Raw genomic sequence first — 17,546 nt, 5'->3', positions numbered from 1 at the left:
TTCAAAGAACTGGTATTTAAGGCCTAGTTACATGATGTAAGTTTAGAAAAACACCTTGACTATTCATTTTAGTTATATGTAGAATGAAACTAATTATCTAATTATTGATTATAGAGTGTTTGGTAAAATGGCATGAAGTAAATAAAAACTGAAAGGGATACAAAATCATACTTATGATAGTTGATTAGAAAATAGTAAGCAATCACTACAACTCCTTTGACTTTTTAGAAGGAGTTTTTCTTTCAGCTAAATTTGAATGCAATTTAGCTGTATAGTATTTAAGCCTCTAGTAGAAGTACCGTCACCAACTCTTGGAGTTCACCCAAACTCATGTCCATTGAGTCGGGGATGCCATCCAGCCATCTCGTCCTCTGTCGTCCCTTTCTCCTCCTGCCCCTAATCCCTCCCAGCATCAGAGTCTTTTCCAATGAGTCAGCTCTTCACATGAGGTGGCCAAAATATTGGAGTTTCAGTTTAGCATCAGTCCTTCCAAAGAACACCCAGGACTGATCTCCTTTAGAATGGACTGGTTGGATCTCCTTGCAGTCCAAGGGACTCTCAAGAGTCTTCTCCAACACCATAGTTCAAAAGCATCAATTCTTCGGCGCTCAGCTTTCTTCACAGTCCAACTCTCATATCCATACATGACCACAGGAAAAACCATAGCCTTGACTAGACGGACCTTAGTCGGCAAAGTAATGTCTCTGCTTTTGAATATGCTGTCTAGGTTGGTCATAACTTTCCTTCCAAGGAGTAAGCGTCTTTTAATTTCATGGCTGCAGTCACCATCTGCACAGTGATTTTGGAGCCCCTAAAAATAAAGTCTGACACTGTGTCCACTGTTTCCCCATCTATTTGCCATGAAGTGATGGGACCAGATGCCATCATCTTTGTTTTCTGAATGTTGAGCTTTAAGCCAACTTTTCACTCTTCTCTTTCACTTTCATCAAGAGGCTTTTTAGTTCCTCTTCACTTTCTGCCATAAGGGTGGTGTCATCTGCATATCTGAGGTTATTGTTATTTCTCCTGTTAATCTTGATTCCAGCTTGTGCTTCACCCAGTCTGGCATTTTGCATGATGAATTCTGCATAAAAATTAAATAAGCAGGGTGACAATATACAGCCTTGACATATCCTTTTCCCAGTTTGGAACCAGTCCTTTGTTCCATGTCCGGTATAACTGTTGCTTCTTGAGCTGCATACAGATTTCGCAGGAGGCAGGTAAGGTCGTCTGGTATTCCCGTCTCTTGAAGAATTTCCCACTGTTTGTTGTGGTCCACACAGTCAAAGGATTGGCATAATCAATAAAGTAGAAGTATATGTTTCTTCCAAATTCTCTTGCTTTTTCTATGATCCAACCGAGGTTGGCAATTTGGTCTCTGGTTCCTCTGCTTTTTCCAAATCCAGGTTGAACATCTGGAAGTTCTCAGTTCACATACTGTTGAAGCCTCTCTTGGAGAATTTTGGTTATTACTTTGCTAGCATGTAAGATGGTGCAATTTTGTGGTAGTTTGAACACTGTTTGCCATTGCCTTTCTTTGGAATTGGAGTGAAAACTGACCTTTTCCAGTCCTGTGACCACTGCTGAGTTTTCCAAACTTGCTGACATATTGAGTGCAGCACTTTTACAGCATCACCCTTTAGGATTTGAAATAGCTCAACTGGAATTCCATCCTCTCTACCAGCTTTGTTTTTAGTGATGCTTCTTAAGGCCCACTTGACTTCAGACTCCAGAATGTCGGCCTCTAGGTGAGTGATCACACAATTGTGGTTATTTGGGTCATTAAGATCTTTTTTGTATAGTTCTTCTGTTTATTCTTACCACCTTTTCTTAATATCTTCTGTTTCTGTTAGGTCCATATCATTTCTGTCCTTTATTATGCCCATCTTTGCAGGACATGTTCCCTTGGTATTTCTAATTTTCTTTTCCACTAATAGTCTTTTCCACTCTATTGTTTTCCTCTATTTCTTTTCACTGATCACTGAAAAAGGATTTCTTGTCTCTCCTTGCTGTTCTTTGGCACTCTGCATTCAAATGGGTATATCTTTCCTTTTCTCCTTGTCCTGTCACTTCTCTTCTTTTCTCAACTATTTTTAAAGCCTTGTCAGACAACCATTTTGTCTTTTTTGCATTCCCTTTTCTTGGGAATGGTCTTGATCACTGCCTCCTGTACAATGTCAGAAATCTTTGTCCATAGTTCTTCAGGCACTCTGTCAAATCTAATCCCTTAAATCTGTTTGTCACTCCCTCCATATAATATAGGGATTTGATTTAGGTCATTTTAGCATTTGATTAGGTCTTTCTGAGAAGACATATCCAAAAAATATTGGTAAGACCAATGTCAAAGTCTGTACTGTTTAAATTTTCTTCTAGGAGTTTTAGAGCATCAGGTCTTACAGTTACTCTCTTGAGAGCTCCTTGGACTGCAAGGAAATCAAATCAGTCAGCCCTAAGGGAAATCAACCCTGAATATTCATTGGAAGGACTGATGCTGAAGCTGAGGCTCCACTACTTTGGCCACCTGATGTGAAGAGCTGACTCATTGGAAAAGACTCTGATGGTGGGAAAGATTGAAGGCAGCAGAGAATAAGATGGTTAGATATCATCACTGACTCACTGGACTGAATCTGAGCAAATTGTGGGAGATAGTGAAGGACAGGGAAGCCTGATGTGCAGCAGTCTGGGGTGTCACAAAGAGTTGGATGCCACTTAATGACTGAACAACAACAACAGTTAAGTCTTTAATCCATTTTGAGGTTGATTTTGGTTTTGTCGTATACACTGTGAGAAAGTAGTCTGGTTTCATTCTTTTGCATTCTTTCCAGTTTTTCCAAAACCATTTATTGAAAATGCTGTCTTTTTCCCATTGTATATAACCTTGCCAGGTCGGCCATAGATTAACTTTCCATATAAACTTGCCTATATTTCTATACTTTATTTCTGTTCCATTGATCTATGTATATTTTCTTTAATGCAAGTTTTATGCTGCCATGATTACTGTAGCTTTGTAATATAGTTTGAAACCATAGAGCATGGTATCTCTAGTTTTGTTCTTCTTTCTCAAGATTGCTTTGCTCTGGGGTCCTTTGTGGTTCCACACAAATGTTAGGATTATTTGTTCTAGTTCTGTGAAAATGTCATGGGTACTTTGATAGGAGTTGTGCTGAACCTGTAGATTACTTTGAGTAGTATGGTTATTTTAATTGTATTAATTTCTCTTAATTCGTGACCATGATGTGTCTTGCCATTTGTTTATGTCATCTCCATTTTCTTTCAGCAAAGTTTTATGATTTTCAGAGTTAAAGTCTAACATGCTTAAATTTATCCCTAGGTATGTATTCTTTTTAATGCAGTTGTAAATGAGATTGTTCTCTTATATTTTTAGTTTGTTAGTAGTGCAACAGATTTCTGTATATTAATTTTGAATCTTGAAATTTCCCATATTTCATTTATAGGTTCTAACAGATTTTTGGTAGCATCTTTAGAATTTTCATATATATTATCATGTCATCTGCAAGGAATGACCCTTTACCTTTTTTCTTTCTCATTTAGATACCTTTTATTTCTTTTTATTTTTTGACCATTGTGACTTAGACTTCCAATACTATGCTGCATAAAAGTGGAAAGAGTGGACATCTTTGTTCCTAGTCTTAAAGGAAATGCTTTCAGTTTTTCACCATTAAATATGATTTGGGCTGTGACTTTGTCACAGCCTTCTATATCTACTATGTTGAGAGGTTATCTCATAAATGAATGTTGAATTTTGTCAAAAGCTTTTTCTGCAACTATTGAGATGGTATATTTTATTCATCAAGTTGTTAATGTGGGGAGTCACACTGTTTGATTTGTAGATATTAAACCATCCTTGTATCCCTGGGATAAATCCCATGTCATACGCTTCTTTGAAACTACTGTTTAATTGGTTTGCTAATATTCTGTTGAGGATTTTTGAATCTATGCTCATCAGTGATATGGGTTTGTAATTGTTTTTTCAAATAATCTTTGTCTAGTTTTGATATTGGGGTAACTATACATTCAATTTTTAAAAACCATTTGAGAAGAACAAGTGTTTTCTCTTCTTTAAAAGTTTAGTAAATTTCACTTGTGAGTTTGTCTCATCCTGGATTTTTGTGTGGTGGAATTTTTTTTTTTTTTTTTTTTTACTGACTCAAATATATTATCAGTAATTGATCTGTTCATGTTTTCTATTTCTCCCTCATTTAATCTTGGGAGATTACATTTCTAGAACTTTATCCATTTCTTCCAAGTTTTCCACTTTATTGGTATATAACTCTTCATAGTAATCTCTTATGATCCTTTGTATTTCAGTGGTATCAGTTTCATTTCTGATTTTATTAATTTGTTTTGCCATACATTGACATGAATCCGCCACGGGTGTACATGAGTTCCCAATCCTGAACACCTCCTCCCACCTAGCACCCCATATCATCTCTCTGGATCATCTCCATGCACCAGCCCCAAGCATCCTGTATCCTGTATCGAACATAGACTGGCGATTCGTTTCTTACATGATAGTATACATGTTTAAGTGCCATTCTCCCAAATCATCCCACCTTTTCCCTCTCCCTCAGAGTCCAAAAGTCTGTTCTATACATCTGTGTCTCTTTCACTGTCTCGCATACAAGGTTATCGTTACCATCTTTCTAAATTCCATATATATATATGTTAGTATGTTGGTGTTTTTCACCAAAACCAGCAGAATATACTTTCAAGTGCATATGGGCTATTCTTCAGCATAGATTAGATCTCACACTAGATCACAAAAGAAGTATCAATACATTTAAGAAGATTGAAATCATATCAAAAATCTTTTCCAACCACAAAGTATGAAATTAGAAATTACCTACATAATATATATATATATATATATATATATATATATATATATATATATAAACACAAACACTTGGAGGCTACTAAACATTCTTCTACACAACCAAAATGGTCACTGAAGAAACTAAAGAGGAAATTTTAAAATACCTGAAGCTATGAAAATGGAAACACAATGTTTCAAAATCTATGGAATGCAGCAAAAGTGTTTCTAAGACAGAAGGTCATAGCAATAAGCTTACATCAAGAAACAACACAATCATAAAGAAACAATCTGAACCTTATAGCTAAATGAACTATAAAAAAACAAACAAACCTGAAGTTAGTAGAAGAAAACAAACAATGAACTAGGTTAAGCATGGTCCCTTTCCTCATGGAATTTACATTCCATGTAGAGATTCAGGCAGTGAATGTATATATAAATAAAGCAAATAATTACAGACTGTGATAATTTCCAAAGGGGAAATGAGCATTGTATTGTTAAAGAAATAAAAAGGCAGGTATTTTAGATGTAGTCAAGGCATGGTACTGTGTCCTGTAAGACATGGACTCAAATATGAAAAAGAGATAGTTATGATCACCAGAAGTTTACTATCTAGTGAAAGTCATACGTTAAATATATAATTAACTACATGGGACAGAATTAAGTAAAACTATGGAAGAGATAAAATTACGCAATGTAGAAATTTAAAAAATTCCTAAATAACTCTGATTATAGTTAACCAGGAAAATATATATGGACAACATAATGTTAAGTTGGGTTTTGAAGGATGACTATGTTCCTGCTGATAGAATGAGTAAAAATAAATAAATAAATAACAGCATGACAAAAAAACAGAGAAGGTGAAATCACACTCCAAATTCGGGAAATGGTGCCTAGTCTAACAGGATAGAAGCAAAGGAGTGAAGGCATGTGAAAATGAGATGACCTGGTAAATGGAACTTAAACCATATTAGAATAAAAAGTAATTTCTAGTTATCTAATTGAGGACAGAAGAAAACCTCTACCTAATTTTGAGGAGAAGAAAGATTAGTATACTTGTTGATGCTTCATTCTATGTGGATACATTATCATCCCAAAGAAAAGTAAGAGGCATAGTTTTCCAAATGCTTCATTTTTTGAAGTGTTCTTGCTTATTGCCGACAAAGGTCCATCTACTCCAATCTATAGTCTCTCCAGTAGTCATGTATGGATGTGACAGTTGGACCATAAACAAAGCTGAGCACCAAAGATTTGATGCTTTTGAACTGTGGTGTTGGAGAAGACTCTTGACAGTCCCTTGGAAAGCAAGGAAATCGAATCATTCAATTCTAAAGGAAGTCAGTCTTTTAATGTTCATTGGAAGGACTGATGTTGAAGCTGAAGCTCCAATACTTTGGCCACCACAATGAGCAGGTCTGATTCATTGGAAAAGATCCTGATGCTGGGAAAGATTGAAGGCAGAGGGAATGACAGAGGATGAGATGGTTGGATGGTACCACCAACTAGATGGACAAGAATCTGACCAAACTCCCAGAGTTGGTGATAGACAGGGAAACCTGGTGTGCTGCAGTCCATGGGGTTGCAAAGAGTCAGACAGGACTGAAGGACTGAACTTACTTATGGGATGATCTTCTTACAGAGAATAAAAAGGAAGGAAAATCTTAATTAGGTGGACTAGTAAGTAATGTGGGAGTATCTGAGAAAGAGACACATAGTAGTAAAAAGAATGTGATAATCCGAATAAGACATTCAACTTTAGTTTAGAAGTTCAACTAGTTCCATATGGTGACAAGTTCATCTGTAGAAATGGAAGTGGATGGCTTATGTGGGTGGAAGTGAATATCATTAAAGATGAAGATGCTAAGCAACAAAATGGCCATGTTTGGGGGTGATTTACTCATATGTATATTGGAAAGACTCAGAATGATGGCAGGACTTGGGACAAAGAGGAAACTAGGTAAGATTATCAAGACTTAAAAGGAACCTGCAAAAAGATATTTGCCATCTTCAATACTCAGGAAGAAGCAAATTAGAAAATAATAGGGTACTAGTTTTTTATTTTTATCAGTTTGGTAAACATTAAAAGATGTTTTGCAGAGGGGCCTAAATAGGCAAACAGATATTCTTATGTTTTCCTGAAGTGAATGCTACTATCCTTTTGATTAGATATTTGAAAATATCTGTTAATTCACCCATCCCATTTTTGAGAAGCTATTCTGTAGGACCTTATTAAAAATCTGCTTTTTAAGTTATAACTAACATAAAATATGGCTTCCCTGGTGCCTTGAACGGTAAAGCATCTGCCTGCAATGCAGAAGACCTGGGTAAGATTCCTGGGTCGGGAAGATCCCCCGGAGAAGGAAATGGAAATCCACTCCAGCACTCTTGCCTGGAAAATCCCATGGACAGAGGAGCCTGGTGGGCTACAGTCCATGGGGTCGCAAAGAGTCGGACACGACTAGGAGACTTCACTTCACTAACATAAAATATTATATTATTTTTGGGTATGCAACATAATGATTCAATTTATTTTACTTCAATTCAGTCAGTCATGTCCAACTCTTTGTGACCCCATGGACTGCACAGTCCATCACCAACTCCCAGAGCTTGTTCAAAGTCATGTCCATTGAGTTGGTGATGCCATCCAACCATCTTATCCTCTGTCGTCCCCTTCTCCTCCTGCCTCTAATCTTTCCCAGCATCAGGGTCTTTTTCAATGAGTCAGTTCTTTACATCAGGTTGGCCAAAATATTGGAGCTTCAGCTTCAGCATCAGTCCTTCCAATGAATATTCAGGACTGATTTCCTTTAGGATCAATTTATTACACATTATAAAATGATAACCACAATAAACTTCAGTTACAGGTCTATCATCATGTGAAGCTGTTACAGTAGACTATATTCCTATGTGTACATTGCATCTTCATGACTTTTATAGCTGAAAATTTGAATCCCTTAATCCTCTTTACCTATTTCACCCATCCCTCTCTCCTCTGAAAGCCACCAGTTTATTCTCTGTATATATCAGTCTTTTTTTCCATTTTGTTCTGTTTATTCATTTGTTTTGTTTTTTTAAACATCACATATAAGTGAAACCATACACTTTGTTTTTCTAGTATACTACTTAGTATCCAGATCTATCACTCTTGCCTCAAAGGCAAGATTTTATTCTTTTTCTTATACTAGAATAATTGTTCATTGTGGTGTATTTATAGCTATCACATCTTTCTTATCAATTTATCCATTGATGGATACTTGTTATTTCAGTATTTTGACTATCATAAATAATTCTGCAGTGAATATAAGGAGATATATATACATGCAATATATATATTATATTGCATGTATATATATTCAAATTAGTGGAGTTTTTGTTTTCTTCAGGTAAATTCCCCAAAGTGGAATTGCTGGATCATATATAATCTATCATCTTAAGTTTCTTGAGGAATCTTCATACTGTTTCCATAAGTTTTGCATCAATTTATAATTGTACTAGCACATACAAAGATTTCCTTTTCTCTGAATCCTCTTCAGCAGTTGTTTTATGCCTTTTTGATAAAAGTCATTCTGACAGTTGTGGGATGGTATCTCAATGCGGTTTTGATGTGTGTTTCCCTGATGACTAGTGCTGTTGAGCCCTATTTCATGTGCTTGTTGACCACTTATATGTCTTCTCTGGTGACTATTCAGATCCTCTGCCCATTTTTAATTGTTTTCTTTATGTTGCTGTTGCTTAGTTACTTCAGTCGTGTCCGACCCTGTGTGACCCCACAGACAGCAGCCCACCAGGCTCTTCCTTCCCTGGGATTCTCCAGGCAAGAATACTGGGATGGGTCACCATTTCCTTCTCCAATGCATGCATGCATGCTAAGTCACTTCAGTTGTGACCAACTCTGTGCAACCTCATGGACAGCAGCCCACCAGGCTCCTCTGTCCATGGGATTCTCTAGGCAAGAATATTGGAGTGGGTTGCCATGTCCTTCCTTTATGTTAAGTTTATGTATTTCTTTGTATTTTTGGATATCAGTCTCTTATCAGAGATATCATTTACAAATAACTTCTTCCATTCTGTGGGTCACCTTTTCATTTTGCTGATGGCTTCCTCTGCTGTGAGAAGCCCTTAGTCTGATGTAGTCCTATTAGTTTATTTTTGCTTTTTGTTGTCCTTGACTGATGAGGCAAATTTTTAAAATGTTGCTAAGACTGATGTCAAAGAGGTTACAGCCTGTATTTTCTTCTAGGAGATTTATGCTCTCATTTAAATATTTAATTCATTTTTAGTTTATGTTTGTATATGATATGATAAAGTGGTCCATTTTTATTCTTTGCATGTAGCTGTCCAGTTATCTCAACAACATGTATTAAACAGGCTGAACTAGAAGAAACAATGACAAAACCAAACTGGCATTTGATGTGAATCCCCAGGAGTTTAAGCTTTAAATCCAGCCAAGAAGTTTGTTACAATCTCTTTCAGCTTTGCATCTGTCTCTTCTGAGAACTTTCCATCAGTCCTGGTTTTGCCCAACAGGATGATAACATGAGGCAAGAAAGCATTCTCAAATTTTGTGATCTTGCTAGGCTCCAGCTTGTCAAGATACCCCTGACACCCACATAGATAACAGCCACTTGCTCTTTAATAGCCATGGGAGAATACTGTCCTTGCTTCAGCAGCTCAAATGCACACCACGACTCAAGAGTTGTTGAGTGGCAGCATCAAGGTCAGAATTGAACTGGGCAAAAGCAGCAACCTCACGATTCTGAGCCAACTCCAGTTTCATGATACCTGCCACCTGTTTCATGGCCCTGGTTTGGGCAGCAGATTCAACACGGGACACAGACAAACCAACATTAATGGCAGAACGGGTACCTTTGTAGAACAATTCTGTTTCCAAGAAGATCTGTCTGTCAGTGATGGAAATGACATTTGTTGGAATGTAAGCAGACACATCACCAGCTTGTGTTTCTATGACTGGTAGAGCAGTTAACGAGCCACCATCAAAAGTACCTTTCATTTTAGCTGCTCTCTCCAGTATATGGGAGTGCAGGTAGAACACGTCATGAGGATAGGCCTCACGACTTGGGGTTTGGCAGAGCAGCATAGATATCTGATGATAAGCAATTGCCTGTTTGGATAAGTTGTTATAAATGATCAAAGCATGTTTGCCATCATCCCTAAAATATTCTCCCACTGAACATCCAGAGTAAGGAGCCAGGTACTAAAGTGGGGCAGCATCTGAATCAGTAGCTGAAACCCCAGTGGTATACTTCATGGCATCTGCATCTGTAAGTCTCTTCACCAACTGGGCGACAGTGGATCTCTTTTGACCAACAGCAACATGGATAGAGTACAGCTTCTTCTTTTCATCAGTTCCATCATTGAATCGTTTCTGGTTAATGACATTTCTGGCAATTGGTGTCTTGCCAGTCTGTCAGTCACCAATAACCAGATCACACTGACCACGACCAATTGGCACCAAGCTGTCCACAGCCTTTATGCCAGTTTGCATTCTGTGCCAGTTCTCGCACAGAGATTCAAAGAATGATCCCCGGGGCTTTCAAGCCAACTCGTCTTCAGGCCTTGGAACCAATTGGACACTTTCCATCAATGGCATTACCAAGGGCATCGACTACACGACCCAGCAGCTCCTCCCTGACTGGAGTATCTACAATAGCACCAGTTCCCTTCACAATATCTCCTTCCTTAATTAGTTTATCATTTCCAAACACAACAACACCAACATTTTCAGACTCCAAGTTCAGAGACATACTCTTTAAACCTGAAGAAAATTCTACCATTTCTTCCGTTTGAACATTTCTTAGCCCAAGTACTTGGGCAATATAATCACCAATACTTAAAACATACCCAGTCTTTTCAAGGTTAACAGAATTATCAGCTCCAAGAATACACTCTTCAAGAACAGAGGACGCCTCAGCAGTGCCAATCTTCTGAAGACGAGAGTTAGAGGCATGCGGGTTCCTTGCAGCAATGAAGGATGATCTCAAAGCATTTTTGGAGACCAGTCGGCTCACAGAGGGAAGGCGTGGGTATGGCCATGGCCATGAGCACGGACAGCATCTTTGCAGCTCCTCCTCAGGTGCTTCCTCTGCAGCCGTAGCCTTGACACCCACTGACCACCCTGTTGTTTTGATGACTATGCCTTTGTAGTATAATTTGAAGTCAGGGAATGTGATATCTCTTTCTTATTGTTCTTTCTCAAGATGCTTTGTATATTCGGTGAGTTTTTTACAAACTTTAGGATTGTTTGTTCTAGTTCTATGAAGAATGTCATGAGTATTTTGATAGAAGTTGGATTGAATCTGTAGTTTGTTTTGGGTAGTATGGCCGCCTTAACAATATTAATCCTTACAACTCAAGAACATGGGATATCTATTTATTTGTGTCATATAATTGACTCATTCAAAATGGGAAAGGGGTACGACAAAGCTGCTTATTTAATTTCTATGTAGAGTACATCATGTGAAATGCCAGACTGGATGAATCATAAGTTGGAATCAAGATTGCTGGGAGAAATATCAATAACCTCAGGTATGCAGATGATAAGGCTTCCCTGGTGGCTCAGACGGTAAAGCATCTGCCTGCAATGTGGGAGACCCGGGTTCGATTCCTGGGTCGAGAAGATCCCCTGGAGAAGGAAATGGCAATCCACTCCAGCACTCTTGCCTGGAAAATCCCATGGACAGAGGAGCCTGATAGGCTACAGTCCATGGCGTTGCAAAGAGTCGGACACGATTGAGAGACTTTACTTTCACTTTCACTTTTTATGCAGATGATACCACTATAATGACAGAAAGTAAAGAGAAACTGAAGAGCCTCTTGATGAGCATGGAAGATGAGAGTGAAAAAGTTAGCTTAAAACTCACTATTACGAAAACTAAGATCATGGTATCCAGTCCCATCACTTCATGGCAAATAGAGGAGGAAAAGTGGAAGCAGTGACAGATTTTCTTTTCTTGGTCTCCATAATCACTGTGGATAGCAACTGCAACCATGAAATTAAAAGACATTTGCTCCTTGGAAGGAAAGCGATGACAAACCTAGATAGTGTATTAGAGCGGAGACATCACTTTGCCAACAAAGGTACACGTAGTCAAAGGTATAGTTTTTTTAGTAGCCATGTATGAATATGAGAGTTGGACCATAAAGGCTGAGAGCCAAAGAATTGATGCTTTTGAATTGTGGTGCTGGAGGACTCTTGAGCACCCACTGGACTGTAAGGAGATCAAACCAGTCAATCCTAAAGGAAGCCAGCCCTGGAATATTCATTGGAAGGATTGATGCTGAAGCTGAAGCTCCAATACTTTGGCCACCTGATGAAAAGATCTGACTCATTGGAAAAGACCCTGAATCTGGGAAATATTGAAGGCAAAAGGAGAAGGGGGTGGCAGAGGATGAGAAGGTTAGAGAGCATCACCACCTCAGAGAACATGAATTTGAGTGAACTCTGGGAGACAGTGAAGGACCCAGAAGCCTGGCATGTTGCAGCCCATAGGATCACAGAGTTGGACATGATTTAGTGACTGAACAATAACAGCGACAAAGCATCCATAGTATGGAATAATATGCTCTTACTAAGAAGAAGTTAGAAGTAAGTGATTTATGGGCAGATAGCTATGATAAGTAAGATGTTTTGTTTTCATTTTTGGTTTTTTTTGAGTTACAGAATTCTATGTGGAGTAAGCAATAAAAAGGAAATAAAATTCTGTACATATTTGTTTGAAAAGAAAGAGAGTTTTGGAGATTGCTGCTGCTAAGTCACTTCAGTGGTGTCCAACTCTGTGCAACCCCATAGATGGCAGCCCACCAGGCTCTCCCACCCCTGGGATTCTCCAGGCAAGAACACTGGAGTGGGTTGCCATTTTGGAGATTACCCTCCAATTTGATCATGTGGGTTATATTTTGGGACAGGATTGAAGGGAGAAGATAGAGATTATGAGTTTATTCCCTATACACTTTTACTTTTTTGACTTTTCAGTACTATTTTACTTTTAAAAATCAAAGTATCATGATAAATAGAACAATTTCTTCAAAAGGAATTAAAATCTTATAAAAGGATAAAAGAAGTATACAAATAGTACCAAGAAGCAGAACAATTGATTGGCCTTGAACGATCAATAAATAATCCATTGAGGACATAGTCTAAGGAAAGAACTCCATAAATTTTTTATCATACCTAATGGCATTTTAAAGAAAAAATATCAACCTATTCAAAGTCCTAAGTTTGATATTCAGTTAGACTAGCAAAGATGTCCTAGCAATATCTACCTTACAGGATTTTTTTATTTATGTGTATTAGGAGCTCCTTTAAAAACTAAAAAAAGAAAAAAGAAAAAAATTAGAAAGCAATAAGCTCTAGATTTTTGCAAGCAGTTTTCAGAATTTAAAAAGCACTCCCTAGCACCTGTCTTATTTCACTGCCTAAGACATGTCTTTGAAGCTCTTCACAGTGTCTAGATATTGCCTGGAACCTGTGCACTGTTTTCCTAAACAGCCCGTCCCTAGCCTTTGGCTATAGATACAATATTACAGGTCATGAAAATAGCTAAAGAAAAATAAGAAACAGCAGGCATATGTGATAGATGAGACTCTTATCTCTCTTAATCAAAGATCATGAAGAATTCTTGCATGTGAATACTGCATTTTATATATCTGGTATATACAAACTATTTCTTTAGCCCAAATCGTCATGGTGTTGCTGGATTGTGGGTTTTTTGTTTTTTTTTTTTTCTTTTTTCCTCCACCTATTTAAGCTTCATGTTTGGAGCAAAGAACCTAGATGTCATCAATCACCTCCACCCCTTACTTCCAGTTCTACAAGAACTATAAGTAGGTAGATAGGTGTGTGTTAGGGTAGTGGCCCTGTCACATTCATTTATCATACTCCTGCTTATCCAGTTGTTGAATCAACAGGAAATTGCCACCTTATAAGAAATAAAGGAAAACTTACATCTACTTAATCACTTAATATACTTAATGTTTATTCTAACAGTATGATTTGATTATGTTATTTTACCCTCTAAGATTCAATTTTTTGTCTGTATCCTCTTTGTGGAGCTTTTGTGAACAATAAGTGAGAAAATACCTGATAAGTTCCTGGTGCAATGTCTGCTTGGAAAAGACTGAATCCTTAGATCCTCTCATCTACCTATTGTATCTACATAACGTCTTATCTAATTTTTCCCTCACTCACTGGTTCACTTACTTTCTGTTCTTCTTAGTCCTTTTCCTTCTCTAAAGGCATATTCTTTCTTTGGAAAAATTGTGATTCTTTTTCTTTCTTAATATTGCACTTCTTTTAACTTCTAGCCACTAGAGGGATATATGTGCTTAGCTGCAAAGTCATGTCCAACTCTTTGCAACCCCATGGACTGTAGCCTGCCAGGTTCTTCTCTCCATGGGGATTCTTCAGGCAATAATACTGGAGTGGGCTCCCATCCCCTCCTCCAGAGTGATATATATTAAGATACAATTTCACTCACCCTGATCTCATTAGGATCAGAGGCTAAAAATAAAAAAAAAGAATCAAATAAGTATAAATGTTAAAGAGGTATTAGAAAATATCTAATACAACAAATAGTATTAAAGATGATGGATTACTTGTTATCCAGGTAATCTTTACATTTTTCAAATTATTACCTCTACCATATATGAAGTTTAAAAATAAACTTTATTTTCCTTGAAAACTTCCTTTTAAACCATTTTCTGGAAAAATTAAAGACAAATGTCACATGCTAAGGCAAAAAACCCTTTAGCAACAAAGCCAGTTTGTAGATTGTTTAACTCAAATAAGTAAAAGTTCAAAATAAATCCATGTATTCAATTATGTGTAATCTCTATTGCACAGCAAAGGAAATCATAAATAACACAGAAAAACAACCCTCAGAATGAGAAATATTGCAAATGAAGCAACTGACAAGAATAATCTCCAAAATATATGTTACTCAATATCAAAAAATAAATAACTGAATAAAAAACTGGAAGATCTGAGTAGACATTTCTTCAGCAAAGACATAATAGATGGTCAAAAAGCTTGTGAAAAGGTGTTCAACATCACAAATTATTAGAGAAATGCAAATCAAAATTACAGTGAGTTATTACCTCACACTGATCAGAATGGCCATTATGAAAAAAATCTACAAAGAGTAAATGCTGGCAAGGGTGTGGAGAAAAGGGAACCCTCCTACATTTTGTGAGAATGTAAATTGGTACAGCCACTAGGGAGAACAGTGTGGAGTTCCTTAAAAAACTAAAAATTGAACTACCATAATTAAAAAAAAAAATACATGCAGCCCAATGTTTATTACAACACTATTTACAATAGCCAGGACATGGAAGCAACTTAAATGTCCATGAAATGTTTAAAGAAGATCTGGTATGTGTGTGTATATATATATATATATATATATATATATATATATATATATATATATATATAATTAAATTATAAGTTTAAATTAAAAAAATATAATCTCTAAATATGATTTATCTTAGTTATGTTTTAATTTTTACATTGTTTAACATTTAATAATTAAAATTAGTCTCTACTTAGGTATCTAAGTAACCCAAGAATTAAAGTAATTTCTTAACTTTGAACATCCACTCATTCTAAAACATATGCAAAATATGAAAAAATATTTATATTTATCTAGAAGCTGATAGAAGCTATGATGCTATAATTTAAAAATTACTTTCAATAAATATCCTATATGATTAAAAATATCAACTAAAAATATAAACAATAAAGAAATGAAAAATTCATGTAAAATATCAAACCTGGAAGATACACTTCCTATTTATTCATTTACTTTTCACACATACAGTAGAGCCTTATTTCTGAGATGGCAATTTATATTTCTGTTTATTATTTATTTTCTATTTATTATTTATTATTTCCTTTTGATGGAAAAATTCATTACATTTGCATTTAAAACAATTATTGATAGATATGTACTTAACACCATTTTATAACTGTTTAAAATGTTATTTAAATATTGCCAATTGCACATGATATTTTATTGGCAAATTTATGCTTCTTTTCTTAAAATATAACTTAAACATGAAAAAATATTGGGGAGTCTTAAAAAGAGAGAAGTTTCCAAACACCAGGAAACACTCTCGCTGCTACATCTGTGGCAAGCCTTGGAAGCACAGAGGGCAACATAACAAGGAGGAAAAATAAATAAATGATTAAAACCAACAGATTACGAGCCCAACAGTAACTCCCCCAGTGGAGAAGCAGCAGAGACGCCTGCATCCACCACTAGCAAGAGGGGGCTGGGCAGGGAGGCTCGGGCAGCAGTGCTTTTTAAGAATCGGGTCGGAATGCCCCGACCATAACCAGAACGAACTAACTTGGGCTAGCAAACCAGACTGTGGGATAGCTATCACACGAAAAGCTCTAACATAAGACACCGCCAGGACTGCACACAGAACAAAGGATGGAACAGAATTAGCTGGCTGCAGACCATCCCCCTCCAGTGACAGGCAGACAGGCAGACAGAGCCAGAAAGGCTGGAAGGGGGCAATCGCAGCCCCAGAGAGACAGTAACTACCAAATTGCAAGCAAGCTTCCTTGCTAACTAAGACTTCTTGGGGTTCTGGGCAGTCATCATCTGCCGGAGAAGGGGTGCCAGTTGTACTCCCAGAAAACAGAGCAGCAGGGACAGGAAAGGCAATAAGTCGCAGCAACCACGCTTGCCAAACACCTGAGATACTCAGACCTGGGAAGGGCACAAAACGCAAGCCCAACCGAGTCTGCACCTCTGAGGACTACCTGAGTGCCTGAGCCTGAGCAGCTTAGACTGGGGAGGTGCATGAAGCCCAGGGCTGGCCTCAGATGGTTCCCAGCAGAGCAACGTAGAGCCTGAGTGGTGTGTGCCGTGAGTGGGGGCAGGCCCAGCAGGGCTGAGACACTGCGAGCACATGCCAGTGTTATTTGTTTGCAGCATCCCTCCCTCCCCACAGCGCGACTGAACAAATGAGCCTAAAAAAAAAAAAAAAAAGTGTCTACCACCAGCCCCCTTGTGTCACGTCGGAAACCAGACACTGAAGAGACCAGCAAACAAGCTAAAACAGAGGAAACTGCATTGGAAGTGACAGGTGCAATAGATTTAAACCCTGTCGTTAGTACCGACTACATAGGAAGGGGCCTATAGATCTTGAGAAATACAAGCCGGACCAAGGAACTATCCAAAAATGAACTGACCCCATACTGCCCACAACAACACCAGAGAAAGTCCCAGATATATATTTACTATTTCTACGATCATTCTTTTTGTTTGTTTGTTTGTTTCTTCTTTAACATTTTTTAATTTTTAAATCCTCTATTTCTCCTTTAATTTTTATATTTATAACCTACTATTACTTTTCAAAAAAAAGACCCTATTTTTAAAGCAAACGTCATACATATTTTTTGTCGTTGTTGTTGCTGTTTTTTAATAATTCTTGTGACTTTGTTTTTTCTTCTTCTTCTTCTTTTCTTTAATATTGTATTTTTGAAAATCCAACCTCTTCTCTAGATTTTTAATCTTTGCTTTTTGGTATTTGTTATCAATTTTGTACCTTTAAAAACCCATTCTTCAATACCCACTTTTACTTGAGAGCGAGATTACTGGCTTGACCGCTCTCTCCTCCTTTGAACTCTCCTTTTTCTCCACCAGGTCGCCTCTATCTCCTCCCCCACCCTTCTCTTCTC

The 17,546-nt window shown here is 37.3% G+C and overlaps 1 pseudogene; it reads right to left on the bottom strand.

Moving 5' to 3' along the window:
- Nucleotides 1-9,262: 9,262 nt before the first annotated feature.
- On the bottom strand, nt 9,263-10,909 carry LOC138079076 (ATP synthase subunit alpha, mitochondrial pseudogene; annotated as a pseudogene).
- Between the last annotated feature and the right edge of the window lie 6,637 nt (nt 10,910-17,546).

This window comes from Capricornis sumatraensis, chromosome 4 (assembly GCF_032405125.1).
Source record: "Capricornis sumatraensis isolate serow.1 chromosome 4, serow.2, whole genome shotgun sequence".
NCBI lineage: Eukaryota > Metazoa > Chordata > Mammalia > Artiodactyla > Bovidae > Capricornis > Capricornis sumatraensis.
Note: the sequence above shows the minus strand (reverse complement) of the source record. Positions and strands in the feature narration are given on the sequence as shown.